General features: G+C 36.5%; 1 protein-coding gene across 3 annotated transcripts in view; it reads right to left on the bottom strand.

Annotated features, from left to right (window-relative positions):
• Positions 1 to 8,197: 8,197 nt before the first annotated feature.
• The window catches only part of AKAP6 (A-kinase anchoring protein 6), a 401,429-nt gene continuing 396,244 nt past the window's right edge, over positions 8,198 to 13,382 (bottom strand). For all 3 annotated transcript variants that reach the window (XM_070358705.1, XM_070358707.1, XM_070358706.1), the window contains exon 14: positions 8,198 to 11,982. The gene's annotated coding sequence lies outside the window, so the exon portion shown is untranslated. The remainder of the gene's footprint in view (positions 11,983 to 13,382) is intronic.

The raw sequence follows: 13,382 nt of genomic DNA, 5'->3' as shown, positions 1-13,382 counted from the left end.
TTTTAAATGAAAGTCATAATAAAAGGGAAGAAATAAAGAAGGGAAAAGAAGTGAGGGATGAAGGGGGGAAGAAAAAAGAGCCAATAACTAAGTAACAACATAACTTAGGAGCTTTGGAACACAGTGTTTGACCACACCCTCAGGAGCGGGGGTTGGGAGTGTGGGAAAGAGAATGTGGGGATGGGGAGATTGCAAATGAATTCTGAACTCTTTTTGCAGGTTTATTACAGTGAAGTGAAGTGAAGTCTCTCAGTCGTGACTGACTCTTTGTGACCCCGTGGACTGTAGCCCACCAGGCTCCTCCGTCCATGTGATTTTCCAGGCAAGAATACTGCAGTGGGTTGCCATTTCCTTCTCCAGGGGATCTTCCTGACCCAGGGATCGAACCCAGGTCTCCCGCACTGCAGACAGACACTTTAACCTCTGAACCACCGAAGCAATTCTGAAACCATTTTAATGGTATTGTGTTACTCAGCAAATGAGTAAATGTGTTGATGTTGGTATCCAGGAAGCTCATGATGGAAGAAGGGAATATCAAATGGGAAAAGTCAAGAAAGAATCTGTGGGATGTCACTGGAGGAACTGATGTGAGCTCCTGGTTTCTAAGATCAGTCTATGTATGTGTATCTGTGGGTTTGCATGTGCATGTATACATCTCTGCATGTACATACACCTACACATATGAATATGAATATGCCTTTCACATACACATGTACATATATGTGTATACGTATTTGTGTATTTGCTAGATTTGTCGACTGAAGGGTCAGAAAAGCAAAAACATCTCGGTAGCCCTAAGCAAACCTAGCACTCAGATCTTGGTCTCCAATACCAACTCCTACGAAGGACCAAAGCTTTGCAAAGAAATAACTGATTAAAGGATTGGGGCAGGTAAGTACAAGGTAAGGTTGAAACATCTTGTCATACCAGAAAGTGAGAGATTGTTTAAAGATGTCATAAGAACTAAAGAGCAAGATTGAAAGGCTCCCTCTGGTCAAATTTGGGACAATTTCAGCACCAAAATAATTTGAGTATAGTGATGGATTATAAAATAATTGGGAAAAAAAGAAATTCATGAATTCATACTTATAAATATATAAATAGGGGAAAAGGGAGAGATTTTATTATAGTGAAATATCAAGGGCCACTGCTAAGTGTGAAGAGAGTGGCAGAGTTGGAAAATCATAATTTTGCAGCCATCTTAGAAAGAATTGGGTGAGATAAGTATTATCAATGGATGGTAAATAAATGGAAAATTTTGAGGAGGGGCAGGATGTTTACATGGTTTTACAGTGTTTCTCCATAAAATGTCCAAAATTAACATCACCAGTGGGAAACAGATGAACACTATGTGTCTCTAGACAGGACACACCAGGAATGATAGGAAACCATCTGTGTTGATTCCTGTTGAGAAATCATGATTTCAATCCAATCATGAGGAGAGATCAAACACAAAGTGAGGAATCATCTATTTTGCAAAGGGGGAATCATTCTTCAAAATTGCCAGTGTTATAAGAAGACAAAGAAAGGCTGAGGAAATGTTTCCAGGTTGAAGGAGATTAAAGAGAATGACAACTAAATTCAAGACTTAAATTATGTACAAAGAGGGAAAAGGATATTATTAAGGAAATTTATAAAATTGGAACATGCAAGGCAGATCAAATAAATAGATTTTGTATATTTTATATTTATATCCATGAATCTATCAACAACTGCACTATGGTTTCATAAAAGAACACACCTATATCCTTATGAAGAAATGCATAATGAAATATTTAGGGATAAAAGGCCATGATGTATATAATTTATCTTCAAATGGATTCAGAATAAAATCATATGGTTGGGTAAATACAAAAATGACAAAGCAAATGGGCTGAGATATTAACAATAGGTAAACCTAGTTAAAGTGTACTATTTTTATTTTTGTAATACTTTGTAAATCTGAAGTTATTTTCTAATAAAACATTGAAAAAGTTTTCACTTGTTATTATTTAAAATATGTATAGTTAGGTGTGTTGTCAGCATGAAACTCAGCAAATACGATCTAGGAAATCTGCTATCTTAGAAAATATCTTTTGAAGATAATGAGAAATTTTGAGATGAATTTTTTACAAACTGAGACCTCAGTATTTACCCTTAAAATTACATTACCTTTAGGGGAAAAAAGACCTAAGTGAAGAAATGTCACATAAAAAGCCCACATTTTCATTCCATTAAATTAAAATTTAATTTATACGTACACTTTGAATTTTCCCTCTCCACCACCTCTTTCAGATATGAAACAAAATACATGAAAGGGAAATTGCATATTTTAAGTATTCTCAAGCAAAAATGTATGTTCCTACTAGAACATTAATCTCATCCTTCATAATTATCTATTGCATTTTTCTTTCATCAGGCTCTGACCTTTAAGGTGTTCATGTTGTGTGTGTTTTTAATGTCTAACTTTTCTGGCAAATGTGCAGAGGTCATAATGAGGCATAATTATATACAGTATATAATTTTCTTTGGCCTTTTTCAAGTGCTAATTTAGCTATCATTTCTTCATATAGAATTTTTATAAGAAATACTTTTAAAAATGAAAGTCCTTTCTCCAGCTTTGGTATGAATTATATGTTCAATAAGTAACACAGGAAATTTAGTAACATACGTATAAATGTTAAGTGAACTCTGTAAAATAAATTCTTATTTATATAGATGGAAATGAGTTTCTGAAACAGCTTTTTCCCTCCATACTCTGCTTTTATGAAAAGGAGACAAGTAATAACTAGCCTGTTATATGGTCAGGCCACTCAAGATGGCTGTTCGCTTGCTCTCTGTATATCCCCTGCTCAACCAGTCCCTGTCTCATCTACATGCTACTCTCCTGACCGACCTCCCCTCTTAAATCATAGAGCCTAATCAGTAAATGCCTGTGTACTTGCCCACAGTCCCAGCCAGTGATTATTCTGATTTTCAGATCAGAATTATCTCCACTATGATAGCTTATCAGAGGGGTGGTGAAGGGTACCCACCTCTGCTGGTTTCCCTGGCAACCGATGAGCCAACTTGCTGTCAATTCCCTCTATAACTGTTACTCTTCCTCTTCTCCTGTTGGTAAAAACAACTTCCATGTCCAGTTCACCACCTGCCACACACAGTGGGGCGTTGCTCCAGGATTTTGCTTTAGAAGCGGAAGACCCCTCCTCCCCCATCTATTAAAAATTACTGTTATCTCCGTCACTGACTCTGAGCTCTTTCTTTGCTCTTGAGCTGGTTAAGTACAGGGCTTGCAGGCCTCTAGGGTGCAGGCCCCCACCTACCTTTCCAGTCCTCAGTTGCCTTATTGTAAAATGGGCATGCATAAAGCAGGATGAAATAATGAGATCTGCAGCAACACGGATGGATCTAGAGATCGTCATACTGAGTGCAGTAATTCAGACAGAGCAAGACAAATATCGCATGATCTAGCTTATCTGTGGAATCTAAAAAAATGGGTAAAAACGAACTTATCTACAAAACAGAAATAGAGTTATAGACGTAGAAAACAAACTTACGGTTATCAGGGGTAAGGAGGGGAGGGATAAACTGGGAGACTGGGATTCACATAAACACACTACTACCTATAGAATATGTAACTCATAAGGACCTCCTGTATAGCACAGGGAACTCTACTCAGTACACTCTGTAATGACCCGTATGGGAAAGTAATTTAAAAGGGAGCAGCTATTTGTGTAACTGATTCACTTTGCTGTACACTTGAAACTAACACAACACTGTCAATCAACTGTACTCCAATACATTTTTTTTTAATGGGCATAAAATTAGCATAGTGACTGGCACATAGTGGGTAGTCAAAAGGTATTATTTTTATTAATTATATTGATTTAAAAAATAATATCCAGGGTGTGTTTACTGTCTTAACCTGATTTCCTATAACTTATTTGTCCAACTAAATAATAACTGGTCATCATTATGATAATGCTGAATCATCAAAGATTAAATTTTAAAACTGTTTAGGGCTTCCCTGGTTGCTCAGGGGTAAATTAAACAATCTGTCTGCCAATGCAGGAGACACAGGTCTGGCCCTGGGTCAGGAAGATCCCACATGTTGTGGAACAACGAAGCTTCTGTGCCACAATTATTGAGCCTGTGCTCTGGGGCCCAAGCTCTGCAAGAAGAGAAACCACCACATTGAGAAGCCTTTGCATGACAACTAGGGTGGCGCCCTGGCTCACCGCAACTAGAGAAAAGCCCGCAAGGGAATGAAGGCCCGACACAACCAAAAATAAATAAAATCTTTAAAAAAACTTAAGTTGCCAGGAAATCACACATGACTTAATCAGATTCGTAGGGTAAGAGGAATATTCTGGTGTTCAGTTATTCACAATCAGAATCTGTCATCTTTTATTTTTTAAATATAGCAATTAAGTATTTCATTCATGTTGAAGAATACCTCTTAACCTTCAAATAGTTAGCAATTTTACTGTCTATAAACTATTTTTCCATATAATTTTCATCATTAGTATAAGAGAATACTCTTAAACTTAGAACACTAAAAAACATATTTAGAAAATGGGCAAGTAGTATATATGTAAAAAAAGAACTATTTCCTGAAAAATTAAGGAGCTTTCATTTTACAAAACCTGGCTGTAAGCATCGTCAGTCATTTGAGATTGGCAGGCATGAGAGAACCTGTGTGAAGACTGATTTGACTTTCACACCATTGTAATGACAAGATGAAATTCAGCAATGTGAATTTCTCTATAAAAAGACACTTTAAACTAAATGAAACATGCTTGCAAGCAAGCAAACACACACACACAGAGGGAATTATTTGTCTTGAATTGCTGACAGTGTAAGTAACTTGATCAACTAATAGTACCAGACTAATTCTATAAACCTTAGAGCATTTTTTATAAACCAGTGGTTAGGGAATATTGGGATTTAAAGAGGATCTTCTGCATTTTTATGTTGTTAATGCCTTAAATCATTTTAGTCCTTGAATGAATGTTGCTGAATAATATTTGTTTCATGGCTGTAATGGCCCATTTTTTATAGGGAGGTGGGATTTTTTTTTTTAATTGGAGGTTAAGTGTAAGGACAAATAAATGTTTTAGTAATTTTGGTATAGTTTTCACAAAATCATTTCGTTAATGAATTAGTTATTACTTTTAGTAAGTTAATAAAATCCATTAATATGTCTCTTGATGGTGTGGAAAAACAGCAGATTTTACACCTGGTGATCCAAGTCCAAATTTGCCACACAAAATAGATGAAGGGAGAAAAAGCGAGGCTGCAGTCTATAAGGTTGATGAACGTGGCAGCCTCTACGGTAGAGACACCAAAGACTGTGAACATCTGGAAAATCTGAATGTTCTGTATGTTATGCCTCTGTAGTTAATAAGGAGTGAAGTTGCTTGGGTTAAATCATCAAAATGGGCCGTTTCACTAATGTAAATCTGAGGCCAAGTTTTCTCGCATTTTGCATTAGCTGCCCATAAACTCACTTGTTTTTAAGAACGTACTCACCAGAAAGCTCAAGTTCTTTGTGGCTGTGGAACAGGGGTGTTGGTTGAGTCTCTTGTTCTTTGGAAGCCATTTCCCAGGTATGGGGGCACTTCCTTTCAAGCAAGAGAGTGCAAGCCTCAATATCAGTGGTTCTTAAGCTATCACAAGGGATTTGTAACCAATAATAAAGTACCAATGTTTAGGAAATCGCTTTTTGTGTAAGCATGAAATAGATTGTCTTAAAAGCTACCCATACACTATGGATATGCCACCGCACTTTGCCACATTAAGATCCCCTTCATGAGTGGGAGAGAAGTGGGCAGAGCCTTTCCTGACTGGAAATTGCTTATCAATTCTTGGCAAAAGTTGGAAGTGTCTCACACAACCTTCCAAGTTGTGTGTGTTGCAATAGAAAACAGACTGAGAAAAGTTGTTTTATGCATTTTCTAGCTTACTTTAAAACCCAATACAAACCATTCTTGCATGTTTTCTGCTTTGTGAGGGCCTATTAGTCAAGGAACAGAGTGTTCTCAAAGCACTGGCCACAATGGCTTTGCTGCAGAAACCTTAACATTGTGGGCTTGCCTTGCATATGTCATTTTGTTATTTTACTCTGGAAATGCAAATACATAATTCTCAAATTAAGAGGCTGTTGATATGTGGAAAGAAGAGTTTGCTTTTGAGAGAGAAAATGGCGAAAAGGCCGCTGTCTTTGTGTGGCCCCTCCCTAGGCATAATGGCAGTGGGAGGTGGTAGGGCTGACAAAAGTGAATTAGCAAAAGTGTAGCAAGTCTGTAACCTTTGAACAGCTTCTTTTCAAAAACTGTCTACCTATGACCACAGCAGGATCTGTGGTGTGTACTTATCTCCTTGATAAAGTCAGATGGTTATTTATGACCAGGCCTTAGGAAATGCAAGTGTATCTTATATAATCCTCGATCATGGTTTTACCTTTTTGGGGTTCAAAAATAAATTTGAAGACCCTGATTCTGAAATGGATTGTTTTTAAATTTCTGTGGACTACTTTAGAAAAACATTTAGAAAAGCGATTCCAGTTTATTGGTAAAGTGAAGTGAGTTTAGCTTGTGTCAATTTTTCTGATGGTTTTGATTGAATTAATGACTTAGTCTATAATTGACTAATCCTCTAAATCAATCAAAGACAGTCTGTAATAAGTGAACTACATTTAAATCCTTAAACCAACTGTGGATGTAGAACAATCTTATGAAGCAAAGCACACTTCATTTTACTAAGGACACGTGAAACTGAAATTAAGAACTCAATAAAACCTAGAAAGCAAAAAACTATTGTAGGTGCTAATACACTGATTTTGCAAATGAAAACCTACCTGCCTCTAAGAAAATGGTGTCAGAATTAAGAATAATATAGACCAGGGATGGGAACACTTTCTCTGAAATGGACCTAAATATTTTAGGCTTTGCAAGACATATGGTCTCCATCACAACTACTTATCTCTGCAACTACCGTGCAAAAGCAGCCATAGACAATATGTAAACAAATGTGTGGGGCTGTATTCCAATAAAACTTTATTCGTGGACACTAATATTTGAATTCCATATAATCTTCACATGTCACGAAGCACTCTTTTTATTTTTTTCAACCATTTTAAAATGTAAAAGCCATTCTTAGCTCACAGGCCAAATAGGCAGTGAGCTAGATTTAGCTCACAAGCTAGTTTGCTGACCCCTATCTTATCCTGATGAAGCATGAGCTGTAAGAGTACGTAGTGAACTTCAAGACACATCAAGAATGTCAGTGAATCATTCACACTTATAGAGTAGCTATTGAACACTATTGAACATCACCTATGTACTATTCTTGACTAAAATGCTTACCCTGAGTTGAATAAAGAGAAAACCGAACATATCCAGACTGTGGGTCATTCTATAAAACTGGACAGGGCCCTTCAGAAATGTCAGTTACGAAGGACCAGGGAAAGAAAGAATAAAAGTACAGGGAAACTGTTCAAGATTAAAAAGATAGGAAAACTAAAAACAATGTGTAATCTTTGGTTCCTGTATTAAAGCAAAAACAACCATAAAAGGACACTCCTGAGATATCTGGAGAAATTTGAATATGTGTTGTCAGATTTTATTGCATCAATGTTATTAATCCATTACTTGGGTGTGAGGATGGTATTGTGAACTTAAAGAACAATGCCCTGATCTTTGGTGATAAGTGCCAAAGCATTTATAGACGTGCAATTTAATTTCAAATGGTTTGACCACACAAAGCGCACGTGCGTGTGTGTGTGTGTGTGTGGAGAGAGAGATGAAACAAAAGTGATAAAATATTAATAATAAATGAATCTGAGTGATGAGTATACAAATATTACTATACTACTCATTCAACATTTATATAGCCCTGAAATATTTCAAAATAAAAATTGGAATAAAAGAATACATAGAAAAAAGAGACAGCTGTAAATTTAGTGAGTTCAACTTGGAAAATTTTGCAGTATAAGACTTATATAGTGCTTGAAAAATAAAGTATTTGTTAGAATTACAAAATAATATCAGTTCTATTTAGAAATTAAAATAATTTGACTTGTAAGAAATAGCTGAATCATTTTAGTGTGTTTTCATATTTGTATCAAATTTTTCCCCAGGAAAGTTACAGCGTTGGTAAAACCTAAAGTTGGACTAATAAAACACGACAAAATTATTAAGCTCAGCTTCTCAAAAGCCCTGAAATTAGATTTTTTGTTTTTGTTGTTATTGCATAAGATGTATGTTTATTCAGTGACCAGAAATCTGAAATGTACTTTTTTCTATAATTAAAATTTACAAATAAAAAACTCCACTTCTTCTAGTAGTCAAATCCAGATAATTCTTCACATTACTTTGCTCACAGGATTTTTGGAAATGTAGGGACACAAGATAGGAAACAAAATAAATGAAACAAACAAAATAAATTTCTCTTTTAATCTAGAGAAATTACCCTATTCAAGGACATGAAAGGCACTTTCACAAAACAACTGTAAGCACTTTGTGGGCAGAAACCACGTTTTAGTTGCCTTTGCGTCTCAAACGCCAAACACATGGCCGCAAGTAATCCATGAATGTTTGTTGAATGAGTAAATGAAGGTGGGGGGATTCTGCTATATGAAAACAGGTTAGGTTTGGATTTGATGTAAGGAAAAGATTCAAGATGACTCCGGCACTGGACTGGGGCACTGAAGGAAGTAATGAATTCTTATTTATTTACTTATTTATTTCTTTATTGAAATTTACAATAATAGAATAAACATATATCTTGGATATATTCTGAGAGAAAACTTACCACTTAAATGTTCAGATATTTTTTCTACATGTATGATGATGGAGACAGTTCCTCAGCTTCAAGGATACTGCCTCTTAACATTCTGTCAGGTTGAAATGGATCTGAAAATCATGACATATGAAGGGTGGTAGAGGGAAGTGAACAACAGAAATCAGAGCAGCTGGGAGAGGATGAGTAACTGGTCTCAGTTTTATCTTCAGGGTTGCCAGGAGAAAGGGGCAGAAATACTCTGAGCACTTGCTCAGGACAGAACTCAGATCGGTGACCAAATTAAAGGCAAGGGGAAGCCGGAACAATGCAGATTTTAGCAACCTAAGAAACACCTTTTTTTACAGAGAGACGTGTCTAATGGTGGGACAACTTGCCTTGACAGATAATGAACACACTGAAATGGTCACATCAAAAACGTATAGGCAGAGTTGGTGTGACCATTTTCAAGAGTGCCTAGGAGGGTTGTGTACAGAGCGAAAGACTGAGGCTATATTTCATCCCTTCCAACTTGAAAAAGCATTTTCAATAAACCTGAAAGTCATGCTACAAACTCAGTGTTAATACTAAGTAGATACTTAAAAAACACACATTTTCAATACCTCAGAGTCTTCAATGAGCACATAACTGGTAAATAGAACAGCTCAGCCAGTTTGTTCTTCAAATATTTTACAATAGACTTAGACTTGGCATTCTTAATTACCATCCAAGGAAAATTTAGGTTGTCTCAGTATATAAAATAATACCATACCTCTACAGAGATTCAGAGTGCTCCGGGATCTGTTTCTTCTCTACAGCCTGGCCGCTCTCCCTGTGAACTCTACGATCCTTGGGAGCCTAGATTATTATAGTCTACAGCTGCCTTTCCACGAGGCATTTATCTCTAATCTCTCCCACCTATAATCATGGTGCATCCTGCAGCTAGATGTCTGCCCAAAACCCCTTTTGAACAAATTACTACCCATTACAGAACCTAGGATGATTCATTGATTTAGAAATATGTATGGTAAAGACGGGGCACAACAAAATGAAAAGTTATTAAGTGGCAGAATTATAGACTAGTATTTAAAAATGTTCTTGGTGTGGCACTCATAAGGTTCTACTAATAAAAAAAAAAATCAGGTGCAAAACAAAGATGCTATTAACTTTCCTTGCTACTTAGCATATTACATTCAAAAGCTCCAACTTAACTTTTGAAGAGACTCTTCATTAAGTCTCCCAGTTCACCTTTCCTCCTCCTATCCCTGCAGTTAAGCTTCACTATCCCCTACTGTCTAACTTCCTGCTCTCCTCTAACCTTTCTCTTCCTTCTTGTCCCTTGTTGCTGCTTCTTTGTGCCTCTTTCACCACTTTGCTCTCTTTCGCAGCTGCGGGACAACTACTCAGTCTCTCTGTGTTCACCTCGTCCATTCTGTCTCTAAGCCTCCCAAGAGCAGGGCTTTTGGTATCATTGCATCCCAACGTCTAGACTAGTGCCTTGCAGATAAAAGATATTAATGAATTATCAGGTGAATGAATGATTGTCATTACTGTGACTATATGAATCTACACTATTTTTTAAATTTTGATATAAATTGATTACACATTATGTGTGGTTTTATATTGCATTACATCTTTTTTCTAATTGTTTATGTGTTTTAGTGTAGCTTTCTCAAAATGAATAGATAGATGTCATCCGTATTACCTAATTCAATACTTCAACTCAGCAGATTTTTATTGAGTACCTACTATGTGTCAGGCACTTTAGTAGGCATTAGGATATAAATTCATAAGTACATTTAACAAGAGCAAGTAAAGACCAAATGGAGTATTTCTTAGCTAACTTCTTTTACACAAAATAAATACACTTGAAATCTATAGTTTAAATTAAAAAATAATCAACTTTTTTATACTTTTCTACTATTTTTTCTATCAAATCCATTCAAAAGAATTATATAACATAAATATAAGATATACTAGGTATCCCAAAACCCAAAATATACCATCAATGATAAATATAAATTAAAAAATCTAAGATAAATTTTTATTGGTTTAGGGGAACTGGCATTTAATCATTTGTGTTCCAAGATCTTTATAATGATCAGAAAGATTTTTAAAATTGTGAAAGCTTCATCTCTTATGCAATATGAATATTTTGGAAGCTGCTACATGTCACATTTTTCCAGAACCAGGTGCAATAATTTGGTAAAGAACACAGGTAAAAGAGATCACTAATTTTCCTTTTCCCCCAATAAACTATGTTTATTATGCCAATTTTAATTGCCATGCAATCTAATGGATTTAAGGCTTATATTTTCCACATCACTAGACATCACAAACATGAAAGCATTTTGTACTGTCATTATACATCAATGTTGTACTTGGTTATACATATATACAGAAATTATTCACACATCTTAACCTTGCTATTTCCTCCTTTCAAACCAACACAATTTTACCATGAAAGCAGCTTTTTAATAAATGGTATAAGAAATACAGCAAGGCACACTTTTTTAAAAACTTTTTTCTCATTACCACCTCAAGAAGCATAAAAAAAGAAAACGTTGTACATAATTTAATAGTAGAATGTCACCAGTTTCTAATATACAACACCATAGAGTTGTTTCCTGAAGTGCTGCATAGATTATTCTTTTTAAAAGGAAATAAATAAAATGGTGCTTTCAAAAGTTGCTTAACTTTGAAAGAAGGACCAGTGTTTCTTCCCTTTGCTGCCATAAAATCAAATATTGGCCTTTCAGGTAAATCTCTTTCCATAAACATAGGCATCATACTATTAAAAAAAATCAAGATTGAAACATGAGATTGGTCAAGTACCACCAGCAGGGCAGGGAGTCGGGGGCGGGGGGGTTCATTCCAGGTAGGTGAATTTAATGGACCATCAATTTGGTGAACTGCAGAATTTTAAAGAGTTGATGGGGAGGGGAGAAGGCAAACTGAAAAGTCTTGCTGGAGAGGTGGGGTCGGTAGAGGTAGCTTGGGACAGGAATCCATGGGAGAACAAGCAGCTTCGCTGAACTTCAAAGACAATCACCTAAAGAGAACCAGTGCACATCCAGATCACAAGGCTCATGTGGACAACCGCATTCAGAAGAAAGATTCATCTGGGGAGAGGTCAATGTAACAAACGGCAGTGACACGATGGAGCCAGAGACCAGCCCAGGGAGGAGGGTGAGGCCACCCTTGAGCTGCAGCCAGGCTTACCTACAAGAGACAAAGAAGTGAGAGGAAAAGCTTTCAGAAGTGTCTGTTTCATTTGCAAAACTGATGAAGGCCACGATTTTAGAAATGCTTGCTAATGTTCTGAAATAAAAGGATACATAAAATAAAAAGGTTGTAATAGCCCAAATGTTTCAGAATCAATGTGCAAAATAGATTGCTTTGTTTTTAAAAAAGAAAGTTTTAAAGAAAAATAATTACCAAGTTTGACTTTTTCTCTGGATCTCATCTACTCTTGCTTGTGAGTGAAAGTTGCTCAGCCATGTCTAACTCTTTGCAACCCCATGGACTACACAGTCCATGGAATTTTCCAGGCCAGAATACTGGAGTGGATAGCCTTTCCCTTTTCCAGGGGATCTTCCCAGGGATAGAACCCATGTCTCCCTCATTGCAGGTGGATTCTTTACCAGCTGAGCTATCAGGGAAGCCCTTTGCTTGTGAACTCGGTTTTGAATACTTGAGATAGCTTCAAATCAGTATGAAAATGTGAGGCTGCTGATGCCAAAGTGACACAGCAAAGTATCAACTGAGCCCCTTTGAGGAACTGATGTATAGAACAGTCTTATGGACTCTGTGGGAGAGGGAGAGGGTGGGAAGATTTGGGAGAATGGCATCGAAACATGTAGAATATCATGTATGAAACGAGTCACCAGTCCAGGTTCGATACACGATACTGGATGCTTGGGGCTGGTGCACTGGGACGACCCAGAGGAATGGTACGGGGAGGGAGGAGGGAGGAGGGTTCAGGATGGGGAACACATGTATACCTGTGGTGGATTCATTTTGATATTTGGCAAAACCAATACAATATTGTAAAGTTTAAAAATAAAATAAAATTAAAAAAAAAAGAAATGCTTGCTAATGTTCTGAAATGAAAGGATACATAAAATAGAGTACTTGTAACAGCTCAAATGTTTCAGAATCATTGTGCAAAATAGATTGCTTTGTTTTTTAAAAAGACATAGTTTTAAAGAAAAATAACTGTCAAGTTTGACTTGATTCACAGAGTGGGAGTCTGGACTCTTGGGTTTAACCCTTCCTTCAATCACTATACATGTGACAGTGGGATTGAACAATTCCATTATTTTACAATGGTGAAATATTCATAAATGTGATAAACCCAAATCCTTCAGGCCCTTGCCTATGAAAGGATACAACTGGGGCTTCTAGCTCAAACACGAATGCATTTCATTTAAAGTACTGACAGCATTGTGCAAATGAGAATGATTCAATTATTTCTGTACATCTGATGGCTCAGATACAAATTTGTTACAAACTCAATTGGTTCTTCATATTTCTAAGTGGCTAAAATCAACCTGTCGAGTATGAGGAACAATTCAAATTAGGCAATGCAGGATGCAACTGTGGTAGGTGCTCTGACTAGC

Source organism: Bos mutus, chromosome 21 (genome assembly GCF_027580195.1).
Source record: "Bos mutus isolate GX-2022 chromosome 21, NWIPB_WYAK_1.1, whole genome shotgun sequence".
NCBI classification, from domain to species: Eukaryota; Metazoa; Chordata; class Mammalia; order Artiodactyla; family Bovidae; genus Bos; species Bos mutus.
The sequence above is the reverse complement of the archived record's forward strand: the minus strand, read 5'-3'. Positions and strand labels throughout refer to the sequence as shown.